The sequence below is a fragment of the Hippocampus zosterae genome, chromosome 14 (assembly GCF_025434085.1).
Source record: "Hippocampus zosterae strain Florida chromosome 14, ASM2543408v3, whole genome shotgun sequence".
NCBI classification, from domain to species: Eukaryota; Metazoa; Chordata; class Actinopteri; order Syngnathiformes; family Syngnathidae; genus Hippocampus; species Hippocampus zosterae.
In genome coordinates this window covers 19,280,488-19,299,404 of record NC_067464.1, presented here as the reverse complement: position 1 = coordinate 19,299,404, position 18,917 = coordinate 19,280,488, and the positions used below count along the sequence as shown (strand labels likewise).

Here is an 18,917-nt window from a genome sequence, read left to right as displayed (position 1 = left end):
TGCAGGGTGTGAAACTCAACTCAGATTTTTTTTAAGTACGATCTTTCGTTGTACTTGTACAAAAAAAATGCAATTTCTAAATTTGAACGGAAGGCGCCCGTGATATGACACACATGACCAAAAAAAGCACGTCAAGTGATGCGAACCAAACAACAACAAAATGTAAAAAAATCAAACAATGTATACGGATCACCCTATCTCAGAGTAGTGAAGAGGGAGGAGGTAGAAATATTTTGGGAATATGAGGCGACCCACCTTATTCTCTTCATTTCTTGGAGACTTCTTCTAAAGATGATGCCACGTCATCACTGCGGGTAGCAAATGTACCATCTGCATGGATGAAACTGTCCTATCGCCACACATGACAACTTCATGCGTCATGTTTCACATGGAATTATAAAGTCAACACTCTTCCGCTAAACAATTTTATAGCTTCATGGACGCCTCGCCCGTGTGGAGGGCATCTTGGCCTTTTTCATGATGTCTCGGTCGGATGTGTGTGGATGAGCATTCATACTGCAGCCGCATTGTCTGATTAATATCCACCTCCGAAAGAAGTCCATTTGTATAAAATCGCAATTGTACTGTTCCCCGTGCATGGAAAAAAAAATCTGATACTTTTCGCATATGAACAATACAGTTGGAATTGAACAGCGGTGTGAACATTGCCATCGAAAATAACATCCATAATCTGAAGTGAACTCAATTTGAGCACCCCGAGATAGCCTTTGACTGTGAAGCCTGTGGCGCATACTGTATTCTTTGGATTACAGATATTAAATCAAGCCTCACTGAGTGATTGCTATTTGAGCAAAATGTTGACTCTTGTGAAATGGTCGGATGAAATGATTGTCCACAAAGAATATACGTCGGGAGATCTGCAAGTATGATCTGCCTTTCATGTCAATGCTAATCCCAAAACGTAATTCATCTGTGTGCATCATCACCATGAAATAGGAGCGCAATAACATTGAATGTTTGCGTCATGCTCATATCAGTGACATTCTCAATGTTATGCGTAATGCATTTGTTTGTGAGCATTTGTATTGTATGTGCTATATAATTTGGTTGGGAAATGAGGAGGATGCCCTTTTACAAGCTATTTTCGTTGGTCAGAAATAACTGATTTTTTTGTCTGTTTTCTCATTCATAATTAATATTATTTGATATTTGATTTGATATGGAAAATAGCTTTCTTCTGATTGGTAGCTGCTGATGTGTGGCGCACGTCTCTTTTCATTGTCTTGGCTGTGTGGTTGAGCAAGTCAGAATTGTGCTGTTTGTTACATTTTGGGGACGATGACAACCAAACTTCACACATGACAACATTTCCAGGTTTAAAGCGACATAATCACAAATGTACACACAATTGTTCTCAGTTCCCTCTCGTGGCTATGATGCTAATGATAAAAACAATGGTATTTGTAACTTAACTGAGGCCAAAACTACAGAAAAAAAGTCACAGTTGTAAATAAACACATGATTCTGAACACAGTGTATAGACGAGATTCAGTGACCGATATAGGATCTGTACTGGTAGAAATTTGCAATCTTTCCACTTCACGTGCCACACAGCATACCTACTTGGTAAAACCCAAGTTAGCCGTTTGGAGATACTTTAAGGACACATGACAACCCTTTCAGGCAACAACAAATGATGCTCAGCAAAATGGATGATGAGCTTTGCTGAGGTGGCAATGATGGCAGCCATCTTCCAGCAAGCACCGATTTTGAGGCCCACTGCCTGCTCCTCTCGGCATGCAGTACTGAGTCACTTTTCTTAATGGTCTGGGATAGATTAGATTTTAGCGTTCGGTGTGTCATATGCTCATAAGATCTGTGTCATCTTTTGAGTGACATTTTTACGGACAGAAACACACTGTTTCCACATTGAACTAACTTGGAGTTTATTTGTGTATTGCACAAATGAGACTGTTGCAGTCATTGTATGCATGTTTGGGTTAGTTTTGTTTTTTTCTTTTTTTTTTGGGGGGGGGGGGGGTTGCATCTACATTGTTAGTTTTTTTAATCTGTTTGGTCGTGTAATTTGCTGGCCTGGAGTTAATTGCAGTCGCCAGTCAAGATTAGAACTCACAGAATGGCTGAGTGAAATGCATTCAGGAACACCCATGAAATTGTCATTGATCTTATGTGTTCTTACAGTATTTACAGTACGATGAAACAGTACTATGAAAGAAATTACTGCACTCTTTAATTAACATTGGTTTTGAAATGCTTGAGTTTATACACAAACTACAATAAAACTGTTGTAATCAATGTTGTTATGTTTGTAATGACAGTGTGGATTTCCATTGTCCCCACCTTTTGCACAATATTTGACAAAAAATCCACCTTTAGCAGCTCTGAACGAATGAGAGAATAGAAAAATGCTGCCATCACCTTGCGCCTTCGAGCTGTCTCTGTTTATTGGACCTGAATTCTGATTGGCTCACAGTGCTCTCTTGTTTTTAACTATTTCTGTTAAGCATCAGCCAGCATTCCAAGTCTTCATTGATATGGCCTCACATACAAGCTGACATTTTATTGGACAAAAAAAAAACAATAATAATAATAACCCACAAACTAGCAGTTGCGCAGCCAAGACATGCTAAGAAATGAAGACTGTTGGAAATGAATTAATAGTTTTTTTTTAGCTCTAAATGTAGGTCAGTGCTTTTGATGGTGATTAAGCCAGCAGAGGAAGCCTGTAAGTGCACGCCACATACCCACGCAGTGAAACAAAAAGTCTCCGAATTAAAGTGTTAACTCAACTTCAGCTGCGCAAGACCATTGTTGCAGCAAGCCATATTTCTGCCATGCGCATAACCGCGCAGTCACCTCCTGTACAATGAATGACACCAATGGATATGGAATCCATATCAGCCCGATTCAAAACTGAATTAACTGGACTTGAAAACGGTGAACAGTTTTCTTTTACAGCCCACTTTCTCCCTGACGGTCTTTCTCAAAATGAAACACCAAAGTCATTTGTGTATCGCTGTTATTTTACACCCTTTACCTCTCTGCATTCTTCAGAAAACAAATTGATTTTCTTTTAACACTTTGCTTGGTGAAGCAAAGAGTCAAGGGCATTGATTCAGCCTTTTTGGTTGTCACGCTACGCTCCAAACGACAGAGGAATCGCTTCGTGCGTAACATCAAAACGGGAATAAGTGGATCACCGAAACAGCAGGCACAGAAAGGAACTTTGTCACAAAATAATATTTATTATAAACAAAAAGCCCTGTCCAAACGGAAAACAGAAAACGCTATTTAATAATGAAAACCAGGAATTGTTCAATGGAGAACTTGCCCAGCTTTTCATTTCAGATACTGATGAGGACTTTGAAGAATTTGTGAATGAGGATTGATTCAAAATAGTGTGAGTACAGAGTTAAATACTTCGATAAAGTTCCACCGAACTCCTGCTCCTGCTGCCTTTTTCAAAACATACGCTAGCGTACATGCATGCAACCGTATTGTTGAAGATAGCACACATTTTGGAGTGCGTGTTATGTATGTGTTAAATACAGAAATATCACCCGTAACTAACACTGCGCCTCTTTATGTGGTGCACCATGTGGTCGTGAAAAATACGGTATTTAGTTCAGTGCACCCTACTAAAGTGTCCTTGAGTATCTTGAAAGGCGCTTATAAATAAAATGTATTATTATTACTCCTTCCTCCCTGCTTTTTGGATCCATTACCATCACGGTCTCCATGACATATATGTTGCATTAAAGAGGAGTGACTACGTATGCTTTTATTGTCGCCTCCTCCCCATAATGGTGACGTATATGTATGCAATGGATTCCGTATCAGTAATGTAATGCTCTGAATTCTTCATTCTGTATCGATCGCAACAGAAAAGCCTCATTCAACATACTCCAGGGGGAAGTGACATTCAGGCTGTTTACCGATCCAGTTTTTCTGCTTATGGGTTGTATTTCTCTTCTGGTCCTGTTGCTACTCCAGCTACACAAAAGTTGAGTGTATCCATGAAAGCCATTATTTAAATAGAAATTCTAACAGAATTACTGATAGTGTAATGATGAAAATCACTCGAGTTCTGTGCGCACAGTGTGGATTTTCTTCTCTATAGGGGTGTTCACACGGCAAAATTTGGTCCAGTGCTATGCTGGGGCTGCCCCAGTAGTGCGTTCACACGTGCATATTAGCTCCAGCGTAGCCCCGGAAAAAGGCTTACACCGGACCAAATTTGATCCACCTCAGGGAGTTGGTTTAAAAATTTGCTCCGGAGCAAATGCTCGTTTGCGAAGCAGCACAGATGTAAATTTGCACATGTGAACGCAACTGGGTTAAATTTGCTCCAGAGCAAATGCTTGTGAAGCGTACGTACGGCGAAAATGCGTTGCTTTCGTGCTCTGTCGGACTTCCGTCATGTGTTTTGTTTAATAACGACACAAGACTTGGCTGGTAACATCTTTCCTTTTGTAGGAGACTGGACTGTCTCTGAATTGTTTGTTCCTTTGTTGTTTGTTCACAACCCTACGCACCTCACATAATTTATTTTGTGATTTCCTCTCTTGATTTTCTGTTTGGCGCATTACGTATTTGCTTTTCTGAGTGTCATGAAGACATCATTGATTTACGTTTTCGTGGGCGGTCACTCTCGAGCAGAAGGCACGGAGACCGAGACGGAGAAGGACGTGCCTGTCCAGTAGTCGCTTGAGTTGTGTATATACTGTACGTTTTAAAAAGAACCAACACGACAGCTAATTTGTTTTCTGTCGTTTTGCTCCGCTGCAAAAACTGCCGTGTGAACGCAAGTGGGGCTGCACCGGTGCTGGCACGCTCAGTGGCTTTGTATGTGTGAATGCTCCACACAATTTGCTGCGGTGCAAAATATATCGCAATAAACTACATCGGTGCAGCGCCAGAGCAAATATGTGCCATGTGAACATCCATTATATTTGCCACAAGATTGACCAGCAACAACTCCAGGGTGTAGTCTGTCTTTTCGTTAAAATCAACTGATTGACTGCAGCCCCACATGACCTGAACAGAATAGATGGATTACAAATCAATGGACACTTCACATTGTTGCAAATAAATGTTTTACACAAGATGGCAAAATTTAAGATACTTAACGCACTGCTTAACATGGCCTTCAGGTACTTGTGATTAGAACAAAATGTATTCAAGTCATTTTTACGAGAAATGTAATTCATAATGAATGCTACTTTTATTTTGGAACGTAATTGCATTCAGTGTTTTCACAGCAACACTATGTTTCCCCCAGTAGCCTCAGTAGAGCAGAGAATTTGTGTTCTCCTTGACTTATTTGTCCCATTTAGGACTTGAATCGACTAGCCTGTACATAAGCTTTTGCTGTACACCTTTTTGTTGCGGGGCCACATCATATAATGGCTGGCATAGATTAAATAATGTATTTATATTATATATGCCTGAGGTAGCAGATAGCCTTACATATTACTAGTTTTGCCAAATCGTTCTCAGCTTTATCAATTACAATCGTAAAAATAAATACAGGCATCTTTCCCCATGTTGACCATTGAACTAACGCTATAATGAATGGTTTCATAAAATGTTATTGTGAAGAACATGTCAAATTGACCAAATTTGCATGTAAATCAAACTGTTCTTTTTAACTTAATGAAAATAATGAGAAAGCCTGAATTAATGCTGTTTTAAATATAATAACAGGAAAAGTGCTTCAACATCAATAGTAAATTGTTCAAAATCTTCATGAAGAGTAAAAACAAAGTAATCACATTTTTGTGTGTGAATTTGACACGTTAAACGCAGTAAGAATGAAAACATTTTCGAACTCTGAGATTAAAATCTTAGAAAGGGTAATTGTTCAACTCAAGGGCAAGAGAAGATGGAATTAAAGTTTGTTTTAATTTTTTTTAATGTAATTTAGAAACAGTAACACAAAATGGGATGTGATGGTCTACTACAGTGCCATGAAAAAGTATTCACCCACTCCTGATTTCTAATTCTTTTTCATATCCATCACAGACAAAGGTTTCAAATCCATCCATCCATCCATTATCCAAAACAACAAAGAGTCGCGGGCTTGCAAGAGCCTATCCCAGCTGTGTGCGGGGAATCAACGGGGTACACTCTGAACTGGTTGGCAGCCAATTGCAGGACACACATAGACAAACAACCATTTGCGCTCACAATCAACCTTGGGACAATTTAGAGTATTCCATTGACCTGTCATGCATGCTTTTGGAACGTGAGAGAAAACCGGAGTACCCGGAGAAAAGCTACCCGGGCACGGGGAGAACATGCGAACTCCTCACAGGAAGGCCAGAGCCGAAATCAAACCGTGCACCTTTGCCCTGTGTGCTAACAAGTCGACCCGCACGAGCCAGGGTTTCAAATCATCAAACTAATTTTGATATTGCTCAGAGATAACAGAAAGAAATACAAAATGCAGTTTTCAAATTCAATTTATTAAGGCACAAAAAAAAATCCAAGCTTTTCTGACCCTCTGTGAAAATGAAACACCCCCCTCCCCATCCCCTTCTTAAATCACAGTCACTGTGACTAACCACAAATTTGGGATAAATGAGTTCAATTTCACCTGCCACACCCAAACCTGAGTACCACCAGACTTGCAGTGTGATAGTCTGGGGCTGCTTCGCCACCTCAGGAGCAGGACAACTTGCTGAGATTGATGGAACAGTGAATTCTGCTATTTGACAGAAAATCCTGAGGAAGAATGTCCGACCATCATTTTTGAGTGGCCAAGTCAAAGTCCGGATTTAAATCCAATTGAGAAGCTTTGTGGAGACCTTTTCATGCAAGAAAACACTCAATATGGCACAGTTAAAACAATTCTGCAAAGTAGAGTGGACCACAATTCTTCCAGAGCGATGTGAAAGACTCATCACCAATTATCGCAAAAACTTGATCTCAGTTATGACTGCCAAGGGTGGCACAACCCGTTATTAGGTTCAGGGAGCAATTATTTTTTTTATCGAGGGTCAGAAAGGTTTGAACATTTTTTTGTGCCTTAAAAAATTGAATTGTTATTTGAAAACGACATTTGTATTTCCTTGGGTTGTCTGAGTGATATTAAAATTGGTTTGATGATTTGAAACCTCTTTGTGTGTGTGATAGATATGTCCCCAAAAAAACAATAAAAACAAACACACACACACACGCACACAAAATGAAATAAGCAGGAGGGAAAATAGGTTTTCACATCACTGTAGGTGTGTATTCCATCAGCATAAACGCCACTGAAAAGATGAAAAAGCCTGTGTTGCAAGCCATGTGATGATAGATTTAATTCAAACTCAGCCTTGCACAGGAGGATCTTTATCTGTTTCTTGGCTGCAATGGCTAGGAGTTAAATGCGTTGCACGAGGCACAATGCAGCCCCAAGAGTTCCGTTCTGAGATCAGCAAGTGTTGTATGGGATTTGTGAGAAGAAAAATGAAAATTGAATAAATCTAGCCCGAAGTATTTTAGATGATGCAATGGCAGATTTGATTAACAGATCTCAAATAATTATATAATAAAGATCAAAGTCAAATGTCATCCAAGGATAAACACATTCGGCACAATGCAAAGTTGAGCGAGAATTCAGTTGTATTCTGTTCCTGGGAACATGAAAAATGTAGGATGGAATACCCTAAAACGAGCCGAATAGAAGGAGCTTCTCTGCATCCCAACGTGATTTCTTTCTGGGTTTAAAAATATATGGTGCTTCTCATGGTTGAGTGGCAGGCTGACGGAGAATGGAGACTAAAAAAAATAAAAAACTGAGAGACTTGGAAAATGCGAGCCAAGTGGATGTTTCTTAAACATGAAACCAAATACATTGTCATGGAAAGAGATTTGATCTTGTCTTGTCAGTGTCGTTTTTTTTCCTTTCACATTGTTGAGTGATGTGCGAGCATGTTATTTGTTTAGATTGGTCTATCCACCCGTTGTTTGTTGTTATGGCAACCTGGTAGCCACTGTGATGTGGAATCTACACTGTCACGTGACCAAATGAATGAATGAATGAATGAATGAATGAATGACACCTACGAAAATAAACCTACTGTATGTTTACCAATAGTGTTTACTCAAAGACGTGTGTTGTGTTGGAATGTTGAACACTGTGCAAAAAAAGACTTGCCAACAGGTTATGGGCCCAGAGTCGTAATGCACAGTGAGTTCAATTGACATGCCAGGTGAGAGTAACAACGTTCACTGTGTCCACTTGAGAAGTAAGTTAGAGTAGTCCGCCACCATGAGTAAAAAGAAGAGGGGTGCGGTGGCTAGTAGCTGCTGGGTGAGGCTTGTGTTTGATGGAAATTCTGAACTTTGGGAGACAAGGTTTTTGCACCACCACTGCCTGCGGAGGCTAAAGGACACTATTTTGAATGAACAAGCTGTTGAGGACGCCGCTGATGGTGTTGTGGTACACTCGCCGGACTTGTGTGCGTTCCCACTTAATGACGGTGTGCCATGTGGGTGTGAATGGTCATTTGTCTCTATACGTGCTCTGCGACTGACTGGCGACCAGTTCACGGTAGGGTCTGCCTTCTGCTCGAAGTCAGCTAGGATGGGCTCCTGAACTCCATTGACCTTGTCCAGCATATGCGGTGTTGAAAATGGATGGACGGATGGAAGCTGTAGAGGAGGATAATGATGAGGACAGAACTTCTGGGGCCTACGTGGAGCTCATTCAATTCCTGGATGACAAGAGCCTGTCGCTGGTAATGTGTGATGCCAGGCTCTGAAGATTCTCCAGGGGTATACGAAGCCGGGAGAGTGAAAACAAGAGTTATAAACCTATACACGGAACTGATTTTACAGCAAAATTCGCCCGTAGAGAATGTGACTGAATATGTACTACAAACACAATTCCAATACAGTCGGGACATTATGTCAAATATACTGTATGTAAAACCAGAATGCCCTGATTCGCAAATCATATTCAACCTATGATTATATTTATTTGACTACATGACAAAGACAAGTTATTTAATGTTCAAACTGATAAATGCATTTCCAAAAAAAACTTGGACAGGTACATGTTTACCACCGTGTTTAATTAGATTCAATAAACGTTTGGGAATTAAGCACACAAATTGATGAAGTTTTATTGGAGGAATTATTTTCTACCTTTGCCCGACATACAGATTCAGCTGTTCAGCAGGCCAGGGTTTCCGTTGTTGTATTTTATGCTTCATAATGCATCACACATTTTCAATGGGAGACAGGTCAGTACTGCAGGCAGGCCAGATATTCAATTCCAATGAAGTTGGTGCGTTGTGTTAAACATCAATAAAAACAGAATACAATGATATGCAAATCATGTTTAACCCAGTTTTAATTTAATATACTACAAAGATAAGATATTAAAGTTGAAACTGATCAACTTTATTGTTTTTAGCTAATAATCATCTTAGAATTTTATGGGTGTAAAAACCGTTTGAAAAAAGCTGGAACAGGTGGAAAAAAAAACAGATTGTTGAGGAACGCTCATCAAACACGTTTGGAACATCACAATGGTGAACACGCTAACTGGGAACAGGTGGGTGCCATTATTAGGTATAAAGCAGCTTCCCTGAATTGCTCAGCCATTCACAAGCAAAGACGGCGCTCTTTGTGAACAATTGTGTGAGAAAACAATTTAAGGACAATGTTCCTCAACGTATAATTGCAAGAAATTTTGGCATTTCTGCATCTACTGTCCATAATATCCAGATAATATTATAAGGTTCACATAATCTGGAGAAATCACAGCATGGAAGATAAGATAAGATAAGATATCCTTTATTCATCCCACACTGGGGAAATTTACAGCCTCCAGCAGCAAGAATGTATGTAGAAAGAAGAAAGAAGAAAGAGGAAAAAAACAACAAACATCTTTCAATTAAATGCAATATGAACACAAAATGGATAAATCGCAGTACTATTTACAATTTTACTTCACATCATTTAATTATTAATATTATTATGATTGTTATTTTTTATTCATCAGCCTGACAGCAGTCGGTAGGAACGAGCGTCGGCAAAGCTGAAAACCAACAGTGACCTTCAATCCCTCGGGTGGCACTGCATCGAAAACCAACATTACTGTTTAAAGGATATTACCACATGGGCTCAGGAACAATTCAGAAAAGCAATGTCACTAAATACAGTTCAGCACTAGATCCATGAGTGCCACTTATAACTCTTCTATGCAAAGCAAAAGCCATTTTTCAACAATACCCCAAAATTATGCCTGTTTCTCTTCATCTAAAATGGACTGAGGACAATCAGAAAAGTGTTCTATGGTCTAATGAGTCCACATTTTATATTGTTTTTGGGACATTGTCGATATTGCGTCCTCCAGGCCAAAGAAAATAAAAAATGATCCAGACTGTGATGGACGCAAAGATCAAAAGTCAGCATCTGGGATGGTATTGGGCTGTGTTTGTTAGTGCCAATGGCATGGGTGACTTACACATCTTTGAAAACCCCATTCATGTTGAAAGGTACAAACATGTTTTGGAGAAACATATGCTGCCAACCAACCATTGTGTTTTTCATGGATGCCCCTTCTAATTTCAGCAAGACAATGCAAAACCACATTCTGCATGTGTTACAACAGTGTGGCTTCATAGTAACAAAGTGCAAGCTCTTGATTGGCCTCCCGCCTGCAGTTCAGACCTGTTTTATTGAAAACATGCAGCACATTATGAATTGACATTATAACATTATAAATACGACAACAGAGAACAGGGAAGAAAGCAAGTTCAGTGTTGAGTACCGCTCATAAAATTGTTCTTACTGTTTTTGACATGTTAACCGAAGCACTTTTTTAAGGAACTGATGTAATTCTTTGGAGATTTACAAAAAAACAAACAAAACAGTGATATCCCCCTTGTGGTTGAAACTAAATGTTGCAGGTATGACTTTGACTCCTCTCAAATACAGCAGGAAGTAAATGGCTAGGAGTACATCTGTCCAATATTTATTTAAAATGAAAATAGGGGTTTCTCAGTAATTTATAGATGAGATTAAAATATCGATTAATTATAGTCATTAATTACAGTCCTGAATTAATTAATCACACACTTTTTTAAATTGCTTCACAGCACTAGTTCTAAGTGAATGAAAACTTGCTATAAACAAATGTATTAGTTTGAACATTAAATCTCTTTATAGTGTATTCAGTTGACTATATGTTGAACATGATTTGCAAATCACTGCCTTCTGTTTTTCTTTTTAACACGTTCCAACTTGATTGGAATTGGGTGATCACTGGAATTGGGTGATCACTGTAGTGTAAAAGGCAGGAGAGATGCTCAGTGATGGACTTTTGATTGTGATGATTTTGAAAGTGCCGCCAGAGACATTTAAGCCATTTGCTATACATGTGTTTCAGAGTGAAAATAAAATTACTTTTACTGAATTTAAAACAAAGCTCCGTAGTTGTAATGATGTTGAAAACATGCACATAACTGCATCTGTGGAATATTATGATGGCAAGACAACAGTTTGGCACAAAGCATGCGCCAGATGGATCAAGGGACAGTAAAATATGGATGTTGTGTGTTACAAATGCAGTACCAGAGGTCACATTACCAGGGCCTGTCCGTGCAACGCAATAACCACAAAAGGAAGATGCACAACAATGTGAACTGTAGATGAAGCAAATGGCGAGATAACACACAAAAAGTGCACAAAGATATTAAGGATAGAGAGGATGCATTCCGGGTGCGCAACATGGAGATGCAGGCACCCAATGTCAAAAGTAAATACAGAAAGAGGTACCGAAAAAAATTTGAGGACCGCCTTGTACATCCCAACATTCCCCCACAATATCTTCCCTCTGAGGGCTACTACTTCCTGCACAGACTCAGTGATCTTCACAGTAGAGAAGAATGTTCTACTTAATAGATTCCCAATACATGTCCACAACAAGATTTATTATCTGCACACATCGGAATGTGACCACGCTGAGTAATGTAAGAAAAGCATTGATTTGCAGAGTTGTCATCCTTGGACATGCAGTCATGCAGATAAAGGACCCTGAGAAATGTTGCAGATGGGATGGACATAAAGACCGATGGAAATAAAGGCATTTTTGTGAAGTGTACAAACAAGGGAAATATTCAGGAAGTATTCAGATGAAAAGGTCAGATATGAGGGCCTAAGTACGTACCTCTGGACATGGTGCCCACAGATGTAGGCCGCGCCCCTCGACACACTGTCCAAAGTTAGTCGTAAATATGCACTTTACATTTATAATCGACTACTCCAGTCTTGTTATTGTATGCTTTTTGAGCAACTCAGTACGAGCTACCGAGAGGTTTATAGCTGATATGGTCTCTATGGCAAAATAAAACAAATGAGATCCGACAGGCGAAGAGTACCAAGCATTAATGGATGAGTGTGGTACTAGACATAAGACCTCAGCCGTCTTTTTCAAAAATTATTGGTGCTTCAGCAACCACATTGAACAGACTCCTTACTGCACGTTAACAAGTTTTGACAAGACCATCATAATGGAAAGCTGCAGTCTCGATGTGAGGTGCGTTTTTGTTGGATATGATAAGACTGGACCAGCCTCTATCTATTATCCTAGTAACAGAAGGACACAAAAAATACAGACTTGTGAAGTTAGTTGCTTGACTGAATGAAATGCTGGATGCACAAGAAGATGATTCTGTGATTCAAAATATAATAATCTGTGAAAACTCCACAAAACAGCCTACGTACAAGTGTACACAGAAAAAGAGGAATGTAATAAGGGCATGTTAAAATTAAAAAATGAAGAGGAAGTTGAGAATAAAGAGGTAGTAGGACGCCATCCTTTGCCCTGTTGTTTAGAGGAAAGAGATTTCATCCATGCTGTATTTTGCACATAGGGCACATTTGAACTTGAATTTGAAAGAGAATATGACAGATTATTATGTTGATTATGTTTTGTGGTTTTGAAGACAACATGACAGATACTGACTATTCTTCCACACTTGTGACATACCTCCAACGTATGAAGAGCCAATAACCTCTGTGATGGCAAAAGAGTGGACGGATGCTCAGGAGCAGGAAATGCAGTCATTAAGAAGCAATGCAAGATATACCTCCGGGTATTGCGGGTCTCCGCAATGAAAAACTAAAGTGAAGGATCAGACAAAAGGGGGGTCAACTATGACAAGACCTATTCGCCTACAGCTAGCCTGTGCATTTACCACACTATTGCTATAGTAAGCGGCACAACCTATTTACAAACATCCCTGTATGGGGGAGAACAGTCTCAGGGTGCAACTGGAAGAAAACATTGTGCGCATTTGTTGAAAATGCAGTTTAGACTGCACTCAGCTGACCAGTGTGTGTATAGGAAAGTTTCTGAAAAAGAGCAAACCAACATAATTATATGGGTAGGTGATCTTGTTGCTGCCAGTGCTGACGTTGCCTTGACAACATGTTAATGAAATGCTTAAGTCTGAGTTTCTGATGAAAGACCAAGGAAGACATATTTTCTCTATATTGACTTTGGTCAAACTGGTGATTGTATGGAAATGTCACAATATAAATATTTGAGTGAAATACTGGACAGATTTAATATGGTGTATTGTAAGCCAAGAGTTTGTGAGGAAAACCCCGACTACAGCAGTGATGCTAAAGAAATGAATGGTGTCAGGAAGTATAGCGAGGCTGTTGTTAGTTTGATCCATCTGGCAACCTGCACATGACCAGATCCAAGGTTTTTTGAGACGCAAACTGTCTCGGTATCATACCAAACCAACTGCTGAACAATGGTCAAGTGGAAAGCATACGCTAAGGTGTTGTAAAGGAATTAAAAACAAGCAACTTTGCTTCAGAAGATACAAAAATGAGAAACGCATCAGCAACAGGAAGCTGATATCGGTGACTGTAGAAACACTCTGGGTTATTGTATCTGTTGAAACAAGTAAGGGCCATTAGTTTCATGGAAAACCAAATGACAGGCTGCCATTTCACTAACACCCCGTGTGGCGGAGTGGCTTTCGTTGTGACCACGCAAAAGTGCTTGTACTTGAAGCAGCTACTGTCATGTATTGTTTTGATGGACAGACCTACAGGTAGGGAAAAAAAGACTCTGCCAACACACTTTGATGCTTTTACAGCTGTTTTGAATAGCCAGTAGTGACATTTTAATCAGATTTTGTTTTATGACTTAACATTACAGCCAGGATTGGGAGGGTTAGGTTAAAAGTGTATATAAGATAAGATAAGATAAGATATCGTTTATTTGTCCCACACTGGGGAAATTTGCAGCCTCCAGCAGCAAGAATGTGGGTAGAAAGAAGAAAAAACGAACAAACACCGTTAAATTAAGTGCAATATAAATACAAAATGGATAAATCGCAGTGCTATTGTTACAATTGTTTTTCACATCATTTAATTATTATTATTATTATTATTGTTGTTATTTTTATTCAGCAGCCTGACAGTAGTCGTTAGGAACGAGCGTCGGTACCTCTCCTTGTTGCAGCGCGGGTGTAACAGTCTCTGGCTGAAGGAGCTACCGAGTGCTGTCAGGGCGGGCTGGAGGGGGTGGAGGGACTGTCCATCATAGCTTTTAGCTTAGTTAGCATCCTTCTGTTGCCCACCTCCTCCAGAGTGTCAAGGGAGCAGTATACCTATAGTTATTAACTGCTTGTTAAAAAAAAGAGTTTACTCCATAATACAAGTGCAATTGTTTTAAACTAAGGTCATTTGAAACTTTTCATTTCTTTTAAATTACTCCACTAATGTATCAAGGAGAAAAAAAAATTTTTGAGAAGCAGTTTTACGAATTGATGACTTCATTTGAGGAACTTTATCATTTTAAGGAGCATTTTCTTGTAAATTAATCCTGGGGACCTGAAGCAAGTGTTTTGTTTTCAACAAAAATTTATGACAATCGACCAAATGAACAATTGGATTCACTTTTTTTTAAATTATCTACAGATTTTTATTTCATATTGTGAATAACAGTAAATATGCTTTTTCTTGTCAAGAAACATTTCTAGTAGGGCGATTCCAGACTTTATAACTTTTTTTTTTTTTAATAGCTATTTCTAAATGAGTTGTAAGATCCTTGAGAAAAGCTATATTAAAAAAAATAATAATAATAGCCACAGTAGGGCATCCCAGTAATAGAGTGGTAAGCACGTCGGCCTCACGGTGAGAGGTGCAGGGTTCGATCCCGGCTCCGGCCTTCCTGTGTGGAGTGTGCATGTTCTCTCCGTGCCAGCGTGGGTTTTCTCTGGACACTCCAGTTTCCTCCCACATTCCAAAAACATGCGTGGCAAGCTGATTGAACACTCTAAATTGTCCCGAGGTGTGAGTGCAAATGGTTGTATGTCTATGTATGCCCTGCAACTGACTGGCAATCAGTTCAGGGTGTCCCCCGCCTACTGCCCAAAGACAGCTGGGATAGGTTCCAGCACCTCCCCCGCGACCCTTGTGAGGATAAAGCGGATTAGAAAATGGATGGATGGATGAAAGAGCTGCAGTAATTTAATAGTGAGATTAGTGTGTGAATCTCCAAAGTGAAAATCAAAACTCGTGACCGTAGATTGAAAATAAACAAATAGTATTAGTGACATTATAAATATTCATTGTGAATATACTTTTAAAACCTTTGAATTGACATCTTCATATAGATTGCCAGCAGACGGAAGCATTAAGTGCTCTCAGGGCTCTTTCTTGATGGATTGTATTGCAGATGCACATCTTGTTTTTAAAATGCTCACTTGTCACTGAATGTTAGCTGCATTCATATAAATTCAACTTCAAGGGCATGTTGCAGTGTTTAATCAATATAATTGCCAGTCATCAAAATTATATCCATTTTCATAATTTGGTTGACAAGCAATGCCATAAGCATTGCTGTAACAATTGTATTTGAAAGACTGCATCCAAGACAAATGGCTCACATATTAGTGGAATAAGTTTTAAAGTAGAAGGGCGGTACAACACTTAAACAACAAGAATAAATGGGTAGCAAAGAACATTAATCACGAAATAGTTGCTGCAGTCATGGCTGAGGTCTGTGGATTAAAGGCAATGATAACTGAGGGCTAAATACAGAGCAAGAAGTACCGTATTTTCACGACTATTCGACGCACCGTACTAATGGCCGCAGTCTCATTAAAGGGTGACATTTCTGTATTTTACACATACACAGGACGCACCGTACTAATGGCCGCATTTTACAGTGGTAAAACATACGCCAGCTTATACATACAGCATGCATGCGCGCACTCTAACACGTTAGCTTGAAGCATACGGTAGCATACCAAGACATACAGATAAGCTAAAAACACGTTTTTAAAAAGGCAACGAAAGCATTGAAAGCAAGAATTGAACAATTGTGCAAGTACCGTAATCCATCAAAAACGCCGCGTTCCCTCTCGTTGTTGCGTATTGTGGCGTAACTCGCCAAGCGCTGCCTCTCACTCTTTGTAAAGTTGTGTTTGCCACCGATCATCCATTGTTCCCATGCCGTTCGCAACTTTACTTTGAACGCCCGGTTGATGCCAATGTCCAGCGGTTGGAGTTCTTTAGTCAAGCCTCCGGGAATAACGGCAAGCTCAGAGTTCATTTGCTTGAACGCCCGGTTGATTCCAATGTCCAGCGGTTGGAGTTCTTTAGTCAAGCCTCCGGGAATAACGGCAAGCTCAGAGTTCATTTGCTTGACTTGTTTTTTCACCGCTGCTGTGAGATGGGCACGAATGCCAAAAGCATAACCGGTAGCTTTAAGTTTGAACTGAGCTTCGTAGGCGTGTCTTTTTGTCGAATTTATTTTCAGGGGTTCTTGGAAACCAAAATCGGAGTTGTTTTGCAACAATGCACATTGTCACACAAGTGTTGGTACTGGCTTGAGGCGTCCCTATAGCGTCCACTTAAACGCCCACCCTTCACCATTGGCGGACTAGCTTGCCTGTCCTCTCTCTCCCTCTCCCTCTCTCTCTCCCTTTCCATATATGTATATATACACGCCCACCCTTCCCTGATTGGCCGACTTCTTTCCCGCATGCCTGGCCACAGTCACTTCCGCCTTTTCTCTATATAAACAGCGTGTCGGCTGTCAGTCAGATTTTGGAACTCAGCGCATATAAAGGACGCTCCGCACCAAAAGGCGTCCTGTCCATTTTGGAGAAAATTTAAGACTTTTAATGGCGCCTTATAGTCGTGAAAATACGGTAGTCTTAACACAAGACTAATAGATATAATATAAATAAATATGACTGATCATAAAGGGTAGAAATTCAAATATGAGTAAATACCCCACGTGAACCCTATAACTATGTCTCAGCCTGTCACATGAGGTCCAGAATTGGGACCTTGAAGCAGACTTGACATAGTAGTTGAAAAGTCTTTATCTACGAAAATACAAAGTAACTACAGAGAGCAGAGCTGGACGCATAACACACAAAGAGTGGACGCTGACTGGGAGAAAGCTCGATCGATTGACAACATGTCACTGAGTAATCCAAGTTTATGTACTGCAAGATGTCAAGTCTATATGACAGAATAAAGATACAAAGCATAAAAGAGCCACAGCAACTGATTAACATCTGAAACATTAACAGGAACTGTGACAACACGAGCTGTGTTCCAATTCCAATTGTACAGGAAGCTCCTCCCCACATTTCTTGCAGATATTTAATCTTAAGAAATCACTCCTGCAGTGAAATACCCAGCTCAGCTAAAAGCATAAATACACTTTAACTTCCACACAAGGATAAAATTGTATCAATTATAGCCACTGCTATTATTATCCAAATATAGCAAGCAGGACTCTCTCTCTCTCTCTCTCTCTCTCTCTCTCTCTCTCTCTCTCTCTCTCTCTCTCTCTCTCTCTCTCTCCACATACATACACACACACACACACACACTTTTCACAGCATTCAAGAAACGTTTAGGACCTCGGGTGGGCTGTACCGGAAGGCGTGTCCTTTGCTTCACACCTGTTCATCGTCAAGCTCATCATCAGCCACCTGTAAAACGCTGCCAAGCTGACAACTCGTTTGTTGGATTGTTCCTGCCTTGCGCACATCTGTTGTTACCAAGTACTTGAATTCTCTCGTAGATGTTCCTTGTTTTCTTTCCTGCAAGTGTTTATTGTAAAGTGCTATTCTCAGTTATGCTGTTTTGTGATTGGCTTTCTGTTGTCCTTTTGAGACAAGCAAATTATGTTGTCGTTTTTTTTCCCCCTTGCCGTTACCAAACGTTTTTGGCTGATTGCATTTTCTCCTGGTTCATTGTTGCTAGCATCATTATTTGTACACTGTCTCTGGGTCTGTCATGGTCTAGGTTTGTGAGATCCGCTCTGATTATGGATTTCAGGAATTCGTATCAGACGTACAGTTTCAGCTGTCAACAATCTTGGGTCTCCACTGATGTATTTTACGATTCGTAATGTGTTAATGTAGTGCATGAATAACTGGCCAAAATGCAAATGGTCATTTAAAAATAAATCAAAATCTTACAATTTAAAACATTTTTTTAAATGATTATGTGTGTCTCCATGCACTATTCTGTTAAAGTGTCATGAAGCGTGTTGACACAATGACACACTGTGTTGATACTGTGTTGATCCTGTATCACGGACCACTGACACCAGCTTGACTTTCAAAATCCCTGCAGACAAGCCACTTGACAGACTGAACTGACTGTTTTACAATACAATACAATACAATACAATACATGCTGTTTTATAGAGCGCTTTCACAACAGCGGCAGCTGTAACAAAGCGCTTTACAAAACAGTTAACATAAAGTAAAATAATAAACACAACACATAACATAAAACACGGACAGTCTTGCAGTTCTAACCACTTTTCCATCACACGCTTTGTTGTTTGAAGCAGTTTGAGATGAAAGAAGAGAGAATCAAAGTGTCCTTTAACCAGTGGATCAGAGACGTCATGCTCAAAATGTGCACACGTCGGC

General features: G+C 39.8%; 1 protein-coding gene across 1 annotated transcript in view; it reads left to right on the top strand.

Moving 5' to 3' along the window:
* lrfn5a (leucine rich repeat and fibronectin type III domain containing 5a) overlaps positions 1-18,917 on the top strand; it is a 186,839-nt gene that overhangs the window by 138,546 nt on the left and 29,376 nt on the right. The window lies entirely within an intron of this gene.